Here is a 15,142-nt window from a genome sequence, read left to right as displayed (position 1 = left end):
ACAACGCCAACGGACTGTTAAAATTCATTCCAATTCACAATTCAACGCACAGAAAACAAAAGAAACATATCTAACAGGAAAACAAAATAATCATGCCACAGCTCCAAAGGGCAAGATACAATCGGGTGTACACACGTTCATGAAATAGAAGCAGGAAAATAGACAAAGGCAAAAAGGTACAATACATCCGCAGTACAAATGCAATTTTGTGTCGGAGAAATGAACAGCATTAAACCCATATCTCTTAAAGAATAAGATATTTCTGCCACTTGTATTTGCTAAGGTTATTTATATTGTAATAGGGCGTTTACTGACGCTCAGATGGAGAGCTGTGAGGAGAGGACCTTGCAACGGCGAGCCCAGCGTACTTCTTCTTTGTCTTCGTCGCACAACGCACTGGTGCATGTCGATGGCTGAAGTGCTGACTATCACAGTGCAATATCTATATTTTTATTTTGTAGGAAATTCAAATATGTAGGCATGTGGTATTGCAGGATGTGTCGACCCTGATTTGTGCAGGAAGAGGGTATAGACCAGTATTCTCTGTTTCTGAATATGTAGGGCACTTCTAAAGGCCTATGTAAATTACATAAGTTGAGGAAAGCTTCATTGTTAGTTTGAACACTGTACTTCTTAACAAGGTTAAGTTTATGTAACTGGTGTATGGGGAGTACATTAAACAAAGCAAAATGTTCTCTTGTATGGGCAATTGCTACATGACGAATTGCTTTCTTTTGCAATACATTAATTTGGTAAGGTTGGATTGAGTTATGTCTGTCTATACAAGACTGCAGTAGTTAATATGGGGAGGAAACACTGAGTTATAAAGAATTAATTTAATTTTATTCGGAAGCATCATTCTAAACTTACACAGCACGCCACAAGCTCTTGCCAGTTTTCCCGCCTCGCTTTCCACGTGGGCATTCCAATTAAAATGTTGACTGAACGTCACACCCAATGTTTTTATTTCTTTAATGACTTGTATTTGTTCGGAACCGAGGTTTATGTCAATATCCCAACTAATAACCTTCTGCACAGGAGAAACTAATATGGCTTTTGTTTTAGCAACGTTAATTTGTAGTCTATTTATCTGAGTCCATTGAGAGGATTTTGCAAGTGTAACATTTGCAAAATCAGTGCTTTCTTCAATACTAGCTGACTGGAGAAAAATGCTTGTGTCACCCGCTTAAATGATGTAAGATGCAAGTTTGCTAGTGTTTACCATATCATTTATGCAGATATTAAATAAAACCGGTCCGAGTATGCTGCCTTGCGGCACACCTGAAGTGACATTTAATAGAGAAGAGTGAGCTTCGTTAATCACGACGCATTGCTTACACGACGCATTGCTTACGGTGGTTTAAATATGACGTTAGAAGGTTACCAGAAACTCCACGAAACCCATAATGCTCTAATTTTGTAGACAAAATTTCGTAGTCAATTCTGTCGAATGCTTTCGAGAAATCTATCAGAATACCTAGGGCCAATTTGTTATTTTCAAACCCTCTACGTATTAATTCCTTCTGTGTCAACAAAGCTAATTCAGTGGACATGCCTCGAAACCCAAATTGCTGTGGAAATAAAAGCTTGTGCTTATCACAGAAACTGGTGATTCGCTTGCCTATTATTTTTTCTAGACCTTTGGAAAAAACTGGTAACATTAAGATCGGTCGATAATTTGAAGTTATTTTTATCGCTTGATTTATATATAACTCCTACTCTTGCACACTGCATAATATCTGGAAAGGTACCAATATGTAAACGCGTATTGTAAATGTGACAGAGCTGGAGTCAGCAGGTCTAAGACGTATTTAACGGGTTTAATTTCAAGATCATCAATGTCCCGGGCTTTACTATTCTTTAAGGACATAAATATAGAGTATATTTCTTCATCGGTTGTCGGTTCAAAAAAGGCAGATTTAGGATTAGGTGCACCTAAATATTTTTTTAATTTCAGCGCTGTCTTGTATAAGTGTTCCTGAGGAAAGATTTGTAAAGTATTTCTTAAATTCGTCCGCGAGGTCCTTCCCTTTTAGTGTTTTAGCATTCACTATTAGTTGAAGTACTTGATTGTTGCGTGTGCCAGTATTTGTTAAGTTATTGTTATATTTTGTTAAGTTCGCGCCACAGAACATCAGTCTGACTAGTTGAATTGTTAAATAAGTTTTCAAAATAAGCATTTTTCGTTTTACGCAAAGTAGTTGTGACAGAATTTCTGTATTTTTTGAAAGCTGAGAGGTCATCCAAACTCCTTGTCTTCACGAACTTTGCGTATAGTTGTTCTTTTATTTTAATCATTTTAAAGCACTCGTCTGTCATCCAAGGCTTGCGTAGCTTTTTAGACTTTTTTATAATTTGTAGCCTAAACATGTGTGATAGCATGACTTAAATAATGAGAGAAATATTTCATATGCTTGCTGACCAGTTTTGCACGCAAAACCCGGTTTCCAGTTTAAACTGCTCATTTCATTCCTAATCACCTCTAGGCTCCTGGAACTTATGTCTCTGACAGTGTACGAATCGGAGTGGCCAACCTTTCTTTTAAGAAGTGCATCACATTTGTAGATCATGTATATAGGAAAGTGATAGTCCCGTAATTACTCGGCCCGACTTAACACAGTCACACACATTATTAGTCACAAATAATCTAAAAGGCTCTCTGAATGATCGGTGATTCGTGTTGGCTCTGTTATGACATTACCACCAGATAAAGAAGTAAGCAAAATTTGGAAGCCGTGTTACCCAAATGATTAATGCTACAGTCACCACCTATAATGATTTGCAGCTTATTCGTAAATGTGAAATTTAGGAGCGTTTCTAAGAACTTAAAAAAAGCGGTTCACGTTCCCATTAGGTGGTCGGTAAATGACGGCAAACAGCTTACTTTCACTTTGAGTCGTCGTAACCTCGTAATCAGTTAATGTCAGAAAAGTCTGGCTGTACAGCACATGCAAACTGTTTTGATACCAACTGTAGTACACTGCCACCACGTCGGTAGGACCTGTTTAGAAAGAAACTCTCGTATCCTGGGAGATTTAAAACATCAGCTGTAGAAGAATACCACGCTTCGGTAATCATAATAACTTGTAACTTGAAACGAAATTCGGCAAGAAACATTACCAGTTCGTCGTTTTTCTTTCGCGCACTTTGGGTGTTGCAATGCAGTGCACTGATATAACTGTTGCCAGAAGGACAGGTAACATCGTTAGGGGCAGCCATCAAAAATAATTAGACAAGTACAAAAGAGCAGGCCATAGGCACTTAGGGAGAGGCGGTTGCATTGCGTATCTTATGCAGGTCGGACTCACACTCAAATCGGATAACTCGGGACGTTTTCGTTTTCTTTGCGTAAAACCTGCCATTCCTGACCCATGCGTAACGCCAGCCTACCTCCCGTTTCTTGCCAATTGTCATGCCAAGCAACTTTTTCATTTTTGGGCACAGATGCTCATTCACAAAGACAGACTGTTTCTCTGAGAAAGCATCTGCACCGAACCGACTTCTCCGTGCTTTCTGAAGAATGGCATTGCGCTTAGCGCGGTTGTTGAAAGCTACAACAATGTTGCTGTTACTGTTCGTTTTTTGCTCCGGCCTTACTTCGAGAGTATCGTCGTTGCCATCTCTCTGGTCAGCAGCAGTGTTTAGCACAGGAACCCGGTATCAGATTTCAACATCTTCTTGTGTTATAGATTCTCCAAGTGCGGCACCAAGCCTGCCAAGAACATCAATCAAATTTTCGTTTTCGTCCTCAGGAATGCCTTTAATCTCAAGGTTTTTTTCCCTCGAGTACTGATCCTAGGTGGTGATCCGCATCGAGTTTTCATTTGCCATCTTTTTTAGTGGTGCAAGTTTCCGCCTGCCTGGATGGGACAAGGAAACATGCGCAACAATTTCAATCCGCCATATAAGTCACTTAACGCTGGACATGGCGGATCTTAATTTGGCTTACGCGCTTCAGCCAGCAAACTTGCCAACACCGGTCATCATCATGAGAATCTGCGCTACTTAAGAACCTGCTTTGCTATCCACCCGTGGCTTTCGGTGCTCTCATGAGGACGGGATACTTACATACGCTTGTTGTTCAGCTTCAGCAGTTTTGTCTCGTCTCAAGCGGCGCCCGTTTACGCCTGCCTGGATGGGACAAGGAAATATGAGCAGATATTCCAATCCGGAAGATAATTCATTTAACGCTGGACATGACAGCTTTTCTTTTGGCTTCAAGCGCTTCAGCCAGCAAACTTGCCAACACCGGTCGTAATAATGTGAGTTCGCGCTACTTAAGTACCTGCTTTCCCATCCACCCTCGGCTTCCGTTCCGCCATGAGGACGGGGTACTTGCAGACCCGTGGGTTTCAGCTTCAGCAGATTTATCTCGTCTCAAACGGCGACCAGTTTCCGCCTGCCTGGATGGGCCAAGGAACCATGCGCTGCAATTTCAATCCGCCAGTTTAGCTATTCAACGCTGGATATGACGGATCTTCATTTGGCTTCCACGCGCTTCAGCCAGCAAACTTGCTTACACCGGTCGTCATTATAAGAATCGGCTCTCCCTAAGCACCTGCTTAGCCATCCACCCTTGGCGTTCGGTGCTGCTATGAGGACGGCATACTTACAGACATTTTGTTCATCTGTAGCAGATTTATCTCGTCTCAAGCGGCCCCCAGTTTTAGCCTGCCTGGATGGGACAAGGAAATATGCACTGCAATTTATATCCGCCAGTTAAGCCCTACAACGCTGGAAATGACAGATTTTCGTTTGGCTTCCACACGCTTTAGCCAGCAAACTTGCAAACACCGGTCGTTATCATGTGAATTTGCGCTACATGAGCACCTGCTTAGCCATCCACCTATGGCTTGCGGTGCCGCCATGAGGACGGCATACTTACAGACCCTTGTTCTTCAGCTTCAGGAGATTTGTCTCGTCTAAAGCGGCGCCCAGTTTACGCCTGCCTGGATGGGTCAAGGAAGCATGCACTACAATTTATATCCGCCAGTAATGCCATTCAAAGCCTGATATGGCAGATATTCATTTCGCTTCCACGCGCCACAACCTCCGAATATCGCGTCCGCTGCTCTTCCAACTGAGGTTCACCGGCCGCTGGCCCACCTGCTACTTTCTTGCGTATTAATGCTGTCTGTTTACTAACCTTGATAGTGTTCACTAGCGCCAGCCTCAACTATAGCGGTGGACATGGAACGTCCTGTGTTACCGCCAGCATCAAGTAGAACGTGATTAAGAGGGAGGGCGGAAGCTGTGCTAGAACCCTCTTACGCTACCTATGGCTTCAGGACCGCCAGAACCGAGACCTCCGTAAGCTACAAACAGATAAATAAAGGGGAAATGAGGGCGCTCGTTATAAAACATGAAGGAAAGACGCCAACATTCGGCGAGGCCAAGGAAAGCATAGGGGATTGTCCTTCATGTCTTTTTTTATTTTTACTTCGATAATCACATAAATGTGTAAAGTAATCTGTTTAGGGGAACGATAAACACTAAGTAGAAGGAAAAACAACGTGCCGATGTTGGGAACCGAACCCACGACCTCCGAATCTAGCGTCCGGTGCTCTTCCAACTGAGCTAAATCGGCCGCTGTCCCACCTGCTACTTTCTTGGGTATTAATGTTGTCTGTGTACTAACCTTGAGATTGTTCACCAGCGCCAGCCTCAAGCATAGCGGTGGAAGTGAAACGTCCTGTGTTACCGCCAGCGTCACGTAGAACGTGATCAAGAGGAAGCGCGAAAGCTGTGCTAGAACCCTCTTACGCTACCTATGGCTTCAAGAGTTCGAGAACCGAGACCCCCGTAAGCGACAAGCAGATAAATGAAGGGAAAATGAGGGTGCTCGTTATAATACATGAAGGCAAGAAGGCAACAGTCGGCGAGTCCAAGGAAAGCATTTGGGATTGTACTTTATGTCTTTTTTTATTTTTACTTCGATAATCACATAAATTAGTAAAGTAATCTGTTTAGGGGAACGATAAACACAAAGTGGAAGGAAAAACAACGTGGCGATGGTGGGAACCGAACACACGACCTCCGAATATCGCGTCCGGTGCTCTTCCAACTGAGCTACACCGGCCGCTGTCCCACCTGCTACTTTCTTGGGTATTAATGTTGTCTGTATACTAACCTTGAGAGTGTTCACCAGCGCCAACCTCAACCATAACGGGGGACGGGGCACGTCCTGCGTTACCCACGTAGAACGTCATCAAGAGGGAAGGGGAAAGCTGTGCTAGAACCCTCTTACGCTACTTATGGCTTCAAGACTGCCCAAACCGAGACCTCCGTAAGCTACAAGCAGATAAATGAAGGGGAAATGAGGGTGCTCGTTATAAAACATGAAGGAAAGAAGCCAACAGTCGGCGGGCCAAGGAAAGCATAGGGGATTGTCCTTTATGTCTTTTGTTTTAATTTTTACCTCGATAATCACGTAAATCTGTAAAGTAATCTGCTTAGGGGAACGATAAACACAAAGTAGAAGGAAAAACAACGTGCCGATGTAGGGAACCGAACCCACGACCTCCGAATATCGCGTCCGCTGATCTTCCAACTGAGGTTCACCGGCCGCTGGCCCACCTGCTACTTTCTTGCGTATTAATGCTGTCTGTATACTAACCTTGAGAGTGTTCACCAGCGCCAGCCTCAATTATAGCGGTGGACGTGGAACGTCCTGTGTTGCCGCCAGCGTCAAGTAGAACGTGAATAAGAGGGAGGGCGGAAGCTATGCTAGAACCCTCTTACGCTACCTATGGCTTCAAGACTGCCAGAACCGACACCCCCGTGAGCTACAAGCAGATAAATGAAAGGGAAATGAGGGTGCTATTTATAATACATGAAGGCAAGAAGCCAACAGTCGGCGAGGCCAAGGAAAGCATGGGGGATTGTACTTGAGGTCTTTTTTTATTTTTACTTCGATGATCACATTAATTAATGAAGTAATCTGTTAGGGGAACTATAAACAAAAAGTAGAAGCAAAAACAACGTGCCGATGGTGGGAACCGAACCCACGACCTCCAAATATCGCGTCCGATGCTCTTCCAACTCAGCTACATCGGCCGCTGGCCCACCTGCTACTTTCTTGGGTATTAATGTTGTCTGTATACTAACCTTGATAGTGTTCACCAGCGCGAGCCTCAACCACAGCGGTGGACGTGGAACGTCCTGTGTTACCGCCAGCGTCACGTAAACGTGATCAAGAGGGAGGGCGAAAGCTGTGTTAGAACCCTCTTACACTAGCTATGGCTTCAGGACTGCCAGAACGACGACCCCCGTTTAGCTACAAGCAGATAAATGAAGGGGAATGAGGGTGCTCGTTATAATACATGAAGGCAAGAAGCCAACAGTCGGCGAGGCCAAGGAAAGCATTGGGGATTGTACTTCATGTTTTTTTTTTATTTTTCCTTCGATAATCACATAAATTTATAAGCTAATCTGTTTAGGGGAACGATAAACACAAAGTTGAAGGAAACACAACGTGCCGATGGTGGGAACCGAACCCACAACCTCCGAATATCGCGTCCGATGCTCTTCCAACTGAGCTACATAGGCCGCTGTCCCACGTGCTACTTTCTTGGGTATTAATGTTGTCTGTATACTAACCTTGAGAGTGTTCACCAGCGCCAGCCTCAAGCATAGCGGTGGACGTGGAACGTCCTGTGTTACCGCAAGCGTGACGTTGAACGTGATCAAATGGGAGCGCGAAAGCTGTGCTAGAACCCTCTTATGCTAGCTACAGCTTCAGGACTGCCAGAACCGAGACCCCCGTAGGCTACAAGCAGATAAATGAAGGCGAAATGGGGGTGCTCGTTATAATACATGAAGGAAAGAAGCCAAGAGTCGGCGAGGCCAAGGAAAGCATTGGGGATTGTACTTCATGTTTTTTTATTTTTCCTTCGATAATCACATACATTAGTAAGGCAATCTCTTTAGGGGAACGATAAACACAAAGTAGAAGGAAAATCAACGTGCCGTTGGTGGGAACCAAACCCACGACCTCCCAATATCGCGTCCGCTGCTCTTCCAACTGAGGTACATCGGCCGCTGGCCCACCTGCTACTTTCTTGGGTATTAATGTTGTCTGTATACTAACCTTGATAGTGTTCACGAGCGCCAGCCTCAATTATAGCGGTGGACGTGGAACGTCCTGTGTAACCGCCAGCGTCACGTAGAACGTGATCAAGAGGGAGGGCGAAAGCTGTGCTAGAACCTTCTTATGCTACCTATGGCTTCAAGACTGCCACAACCGAGACCCCCGTAAGCTACAAGCAGATAAATGAAGGGGAAATGATGTTGCTCGTTATAATACATGAAGGCAAGAAGCCAACAGTCGGCGAGGCCAAGGAAAGCATTGGGGATTGTACTTTATGACTTCTTTATTTTTCCTTCGATAATCACATACATTAGTAAGGCAATCTCTTTAGGGGAACGATAAACACAAAGTAGAAGGAAAATCAACGTGCCGTTGGTGGGAACCAAACAACGACCTCCCAATATCGCGTCCGCTGCTCTTCCAACTGAGCTACATCGGCCGCTGGCCCACCTGCTACTTTCTTGGGTATTAATGTTGTCTGTATACTAACCTTGACAGTGTTCAACAGCGCCAGCCTCAATTATAGCGGTGGACGTGGAACGTCCTGTGTTGCCGCCAGCGTCAAGTAGAACGTGAACAAGAGGGAGCGCGAAAGCGGTGCTAGAACCCTCTTATGCTACCTATGGCTTCAGGACTGCCAGAACCGAGACCCCCGTAAGCTGCAAGCAGATAAAAGAAGGGGAAATGAGGATGCTCGTTATAATACATGAAGGCAAGAAGCCAACAGTCGGCGAGGCCAAGGAAAGCATGGGGGATCGTACTTAATCTCATATTTTTTTTTTTTACTTTGATAATCACTTAAATTAGTGAAGTAATCTGTTTAGGGGAACAATAAACAAAAATTAGAAGCAAAAACAACGTGCCGATGGTGGGAACCGAACCCACGACCCCCGATTATCTCGTCCGATGCTCTTCCAACTCAGCTACATCGGCCGCTGGCCGACCTGCTACTTTCTTGGGTATTAATGTTGTCTGTATACTAACCTTGATAGTGGTCACCAGCGCCAGCCTCAACCACAGCGGTGGAAGTGGAACGTCCTGTGTTACCGCCAGCGTCACGTAAAACGTGATCAAGAGGGAGGGCGAAAGCTGTGTTAGAACCCTCTTACACTACCTATGGCTTCAAGACTGCCAGAACCGCGACCCCCGTTTAGCTACCAGCAGATAAATGAAGGGGAAATGAGGGTGCTCGTTATAATACATGAAGGCAAGAAGCCAACAGTCGGCGAGGCCACGGAAAGCATTGGGGATTGGGGATTGTACTTTGTCTTTTTTTATTTTTCCTTCGATAATCACATAAATTAGTGAGCTAATCTGTTTAGGGGAACGATAAACACAAAGTGGAAGGAAAAACAACGTGCCGTTGGTGGGAACCAAACCGACGACCTCCATATATCGCGTCCGGTGCTCTTCCAACTGAGCTACATCGGCCGCTGTTCCATCTGCTACTTTCTTGGGTATTAATGTTGTCTGTATACTAACCTTGAGAGTGTTCAACAGCGCCAACCTCAAGCACAGCGGTGGACGCGGAACGCCCTGTGTTACCGCCACCGTGACGTAGAAGGTGATTAAATGGGAGCGCGAAAGATGTGCTAGAACCCTCTTAAGCTACCTACGGCTTCAGGACTGCCAGAACCGAGACCCCCGTAGGCTACAAGCAGATAAATGAAGGCGAAATGAGGGTGCTCGTTATAATACATGAAGGAAAGACGCCAACAGTCGGCGAGGCCAAGGAAAGCATTGGGGATTGTACTTCATGTTTTTTTTTTATTTTTCCTTCGATAATTACATAAATAATAAGCTAATCTGTTTTGAATAACGATAAACACAAAGTAGAAGGAAACACAACGTGCCGATGGTGGGAACCGAACCCACAACCTCCGAATATCGCGTCCGATGCTCTTCCAACTGAGCTACATCGGCCGCTGGCCCACCTGCTACTTTCTTGGGTATTAATGTTGTCTGTATACTAACCTTGATAGTGTTCACCAGCGCCAGCCTCAATTATAGCGGTGGACGTGGAACGTCCTGTGTTACCGCCAGCGTCACGTAGAAGGTGATGAAGAGGGATGGCGAAAGCTGTGCTAGAACCTTCTTATGCTACCTATGGCTTCAAGACTGCCAGAACCGAGACCCCTGTAAGCTACAAGCAGATAAATGAAGGGGAAATAAGGGTGCTCGTTATAATACATGAAGGAAAGAAGCCAGCAGTCGGTAAGGCCAAGGAAAGCATTGGGGATTGTACTTTATGTCTTTTGTTTTATTTTCCTTCGATATAATCACATAAATTAGTGAGGTAATATTTTAGGGGAACGATGAACACAGAGTAGAAGGAAACACAACGTGCCGATGGTGGGAGCCGAACCCACAACCTCCAAATATCGCGTCCGGTGGTCTTCCAACTGAGCTACATCGGCCGCTGTCCCACCTGATACTTTCTTGGGTATTAATGTTGTCTGTATACTAACTTTGATAGTGTTCACCAGCGCCAGCCTCAACTATAGCGGTGGACGTGGAACGTCCTGTGTAACCGTCAGCGTCACGTAGAACGTGATCAAGAGGGAGGGCGAAAGCTGTCCTAGAACCCTCTTAAGCTACCTATGGCTCCAAGACTGCGAAAACCGAGACCTCCGTAAGTTACAAGTAGATAAATGAAGGGGAAATGAGGGTGCTCGATATAATAAATGAAGGCAAAAAGCCAACAGTCGGCGAGGCCAAGGAAAGCATTGGGGATTTTACTTTTTTTTTTTATTTTTACTTCGATAATCAAATAATTAGTAAGGTAATCTGTTTAGGGGAACGATAAACACAAATTAGAAGGAAAAACAACTAGCCGATGGTGGGAACCGAACCCACGACCTCCGAATATCGCGTCCGGTGCTTTTCCAACTGAGCTACACCGGCCGCTGTCCCACCTGCTACTTTCTTTTGTATTAACGTTGTCTGTATACTAACCTTGAGAGTGTTCACCAGCGCCAGCCTCAACCATAACGGTGGACGTGGCACGTCTTGTGTTACCTGCGTAGAACGTGATCAAGATTGAGGGCGAAAGCTGTGCTAGAACCCTCTTATGCTACCGATGGCTTCAAGACTGCCAGAACCGAGACCCCCGTAAGCTACAAGCAGATAAATGAAGGGGAAATGAGGGTGTTCGTTATAATACATGAAGGCAAGAAGCCAACAGTCGGCGTGGCCAAGGAAAGCATTGGGGATTGTACTTTATGTCTTCTTTATTTTTCCTTCGATAATCAAATAATTAGTAAGGTAATCTGTTTAGGGGAACGATAAACACAAACTTGAAGGAAAACCAATGTGCCGATGGTGGGAACCAATCCCACGACCTCCCAATATCGCGGCCGCTGCTCTTCCAACTGAGCTACATCGGCCGCTGGCCCACCTGCTACTTTCTTGGGTATTAATGTTGTCTTTATACTAACCTTGATAGTGTTCACGAGCGCCTGCCTGAATTATAACGGTGGACGTGGCACGTCCTGTGTTACCCATGTAGAACGCGATCAAGAGGGAGGGCGAAAGCTGTGCTAGAACCCTCTTACGCTACCTATGGCTTCAAGACTGCCAGATCCGAGACGCCCGTGAGCTACAAGCAGATAAATGAAGGGGAAATGAGGGTGCTCGTTATAATACATGAAGGCAAGAAGCCAACCGTCGGCGAGGCCAAGGGAAGCATTGGGGAGTGTACTTTGTGTTTTTTTATTTTTACTTCGATAATCACATAAACTAGCCAAGTATTCTGTTTAGGGGTTCGATAAACACAAAGTAGAAGGCAAAAAAACGTGCTGATGGGGGGAACCGAACCCACGACCTCCGAATATCGCGTCCGCTGCTCTTCCAACTGAGCTACATCCGCCGCTGTCCCTCCTGCTTCTTTCTTGGGTATTAATGTTGTCTGTATACTAACCTTGAGAGTATTCACCAGCGCCAGCCTCAAGCATAGCGGTGGACGTGGAACGTCCTGTGTTACCGCCAGCGTGACGTAGAACGTGATCAAATGCGAGCGCGAAAGCTGTGCTAGAACCCTCTTATGTTACCTATGGCTTCAGGAATGCCAGAACCGAGACCGCCGTAGGCTAAAAGCAGATAAATGAAGGGGAAATGAGGGTGCTCGTTATAATACTTGAAGGAATGAAGCCAACAGTCGGCGAGGCCAAGGAAAGCATTGGGGATTGTACTTTGTCTTTTTTTATTTTTCCTTCGATAATCACATAAATTAGTGATCTTCTGTTTAGGGGAACGATAAACACAAAGTAGAAGGAAAAACAACGTGCCGTTGGTTGGAACCGAACCCACGACCTCCAGATATCGCGTCCGGTGCTCTTCCAACTGAGCTACATCGGCCGCTGTCCCACCTGCTACTTTATTGGGTATTAATGTTGTCTGTATACTAACCTTGAGAGTGTTCAACGGCGCCAGCCTCAAGCACAGCGGTGGACGTGGAACGCCCTGTGTTACCGCCAGCGTCACGTAAAACGTGATCAAGAGGGAGGGCGAAAGCTGTGCCAGAACCTTCTTATGCTACCTATGGCTTAAAGACTGCCAGAACCGAGACCCCCGTAAGCTACAAGCAGATAAATGAAGGGGAAATAAGGGTGCTCGTTTTAATACATGAAGGAAAGAAGCCAACAGTCGGTGAGGCCAAGGAAAGCACTGGGGATTGTACTTTATGTCTTTTGTTTTATTTTTACTTCGATAATCCCATAAATTAGTAATCTGTTTAGGGGAACGATAAACAAACAGTAGAAGGAAACACAACGTGCCGATCGAGGGAACCGAACCCACGATCTCCGAGTATCGCGTCCGATGCTCTTCCAATTGAGCTACATCCGCCGCTGTTCCTCCTGCTTCTTTCTTGGGTATTAATGTTGTCTGTATACTAACCTTGAGAGTGTTCAATAGCGCCAGCCTCAAGCACAGCGGTGGACGTCGAACGCCCTGTGTTACCGCCAGCGTCACGTAAAACGTGATAAAGAGGGAGGGCGAAAGCTGTGTTAGAACCCTCTTACACTACCTATGGCTTCAGGACTGCCAGAACCGCGACCCCCGTTTAGCTACAAGCAGATAAATGAAGGGGAATGAGGGTGCTCGTTATAATACATGAAGGAAAGAGGCCATCAGTCGGCGAGGCCAAGAAAAGCATTGGGGATTGTACTTTGTCTTTTTTTATTTTTCCTTCGATATTCACATACATTAGTGAGCTAATCTGTTTAGGGGAACGATAAACACAAAGTAGAAGGAAAAACAACGTGCCGTTGGTGATAACCGAACCGACGACCTCCAAATATCGCGTCCGGTGCCCTTCCAACTGATGCACATCGGCCGCTGTCCCACCTGCTACTTTTTTGGGTATTAACGTTGTCTGTATACAAGCCTTGACAGTGTTCAACAGCGCCAGCCTCAAGCACAGCGGTAGACGTGGAACATCCTGTGTTACCGCCAGCGTCACGTAAAACGTGATCAAGAGGGAGGTCGAAAGCTGTGCTAGAACCCTCTTACACAACCTATGGCTTCAAGACTTCGAGAACCGAGACATCCGTAAGCTACAAGCAGATAAATGAAGGGGAAATGAGAGTGCTCGTTATAATACATGAAGGCAAGAAGCCAACAGTCGGCGAGGCCAAAGAAAGCATTGGGGATTGTACTTCATGTTTTTTTATTTTTCCTTCGATAATCACATAAATTAGTAAGCTAATCTGTTTAGGGGAACGATAAAAACAAAGTAGAAGGAAACACAACGTGCCGATGGTGGGAACCGAACCCACAACCTCCGAATATCGCGTCCGATGCTCTTCCAACTGATGCACATCGGCCGCTGTCCCACCTGATACTTTCTTGGGTATTAATGTTGTCTGTATACTAACCTTGACAGTGTTCAACAGCGCCAGCCTCAATTATAGCGGTGGACGTGGAACGTCCTGTGTTGCCGCCAGCGTCAAGTAGAACGTGATCAAGAGGGAGCGCGAAAGCGGTGCTAGAACCCTCTTATGCTACCTATGGCTTCAGGACTGCCAGAACCGAGACCCCCGTAAGCTACAAGCAGATAAAAGAAGGGGAAATGAGGATGCTCGTTATAATACATGAAGGCAAGAAGCCAACAGTCGGCGAGGCCAAGGAAAGCATGGGGGATCGTACTTAATGTCATATTTTATTTTTACTTCGATAATCACATAAATTAGTGAAGTAATCTGTTTAGGGGAACAATAAACAAAAATTAGAAGCAAAAACAACGTGCCGATGGTGGGAACCGAACCCACGACCTCCGATTATCGCGTCCGATGCTCTTCTAACTCAGCTACATCGGCCGCTGGCCGACCTGCTACATTCTTGGGTATTAATGTTGTCTGTATACTAACCTTGATAGTGGTCACCAGCGCCAGCCTCAACCACAGCGGTGGAAGTGGAACGTCCTGTGTTACCGCCAGCGTCACGTAAAACGTGATCAAGAGGGAGGGCGAAAGCTGTGTTAGAACCCTCTTACACTACCTATGGCTTCAAGACTGCCAGAACCGCGAGCCCCGTTTAGCTACCAGCAGATAAATGAAGGGGAAATGAGGGTGCTCGTTATAATACATGAAGGCAAGAAGCCAACAGTCGGCGAGGCCACGGAAAGCATTGGGGATTGTACTTTGTCTTTTTTTATTTTTCCTTCGATAATCACATAAATTAGTGAGCTAATCTGTTTAGGGGAACGATAAACACAAAGTAGAAGGAAAAACAACGTGCCGTTGGTGGGAACCGAACCGACGACCTCCATATATCGCGTCCGGTGCTCTTCCAACTGAGCTACATCGGCCGCTGTTCCATCTGCTACCTTCTTGGGTATTAATGATGTCTGTATACTAACCTTGAGAGTGTTCAACAGCGCCAACCTCAAGCACAGCGGTGGACGCGGAACGCCCTGTGTTACCGCCAGCGTCACGTAAAACGTGAGCAAGTGGGAGGGCGAACTCTTTGCTAGAACCCTCTTACGCTACCTATGGCTTCAAGACTGCCAGAATCGAGACCTCCATAATTTACAAGCAGATAAATGAAGGGGAA

The sequence above is a fragment of the Amblyomma maculatum genome, chromosome 1, assembly GCF_055883805.1.
Source record: "Amblyomma maculatum isolate TAMU_Amacu chromosome 1, ASM5588380v1, whole genome shotgun sequence".
NCBI classification, from domain to species: Eukaryota; Metazoa; Arthropoda; class Arachnida; order Ixodida; family Ixodidae; genus Amblyomma; species Amblyomma maculatum.
The sequence above is the reverse complement of the archived record's forward strand: the minus strand, read 5'-3'. Positions refer to the sequence as shown.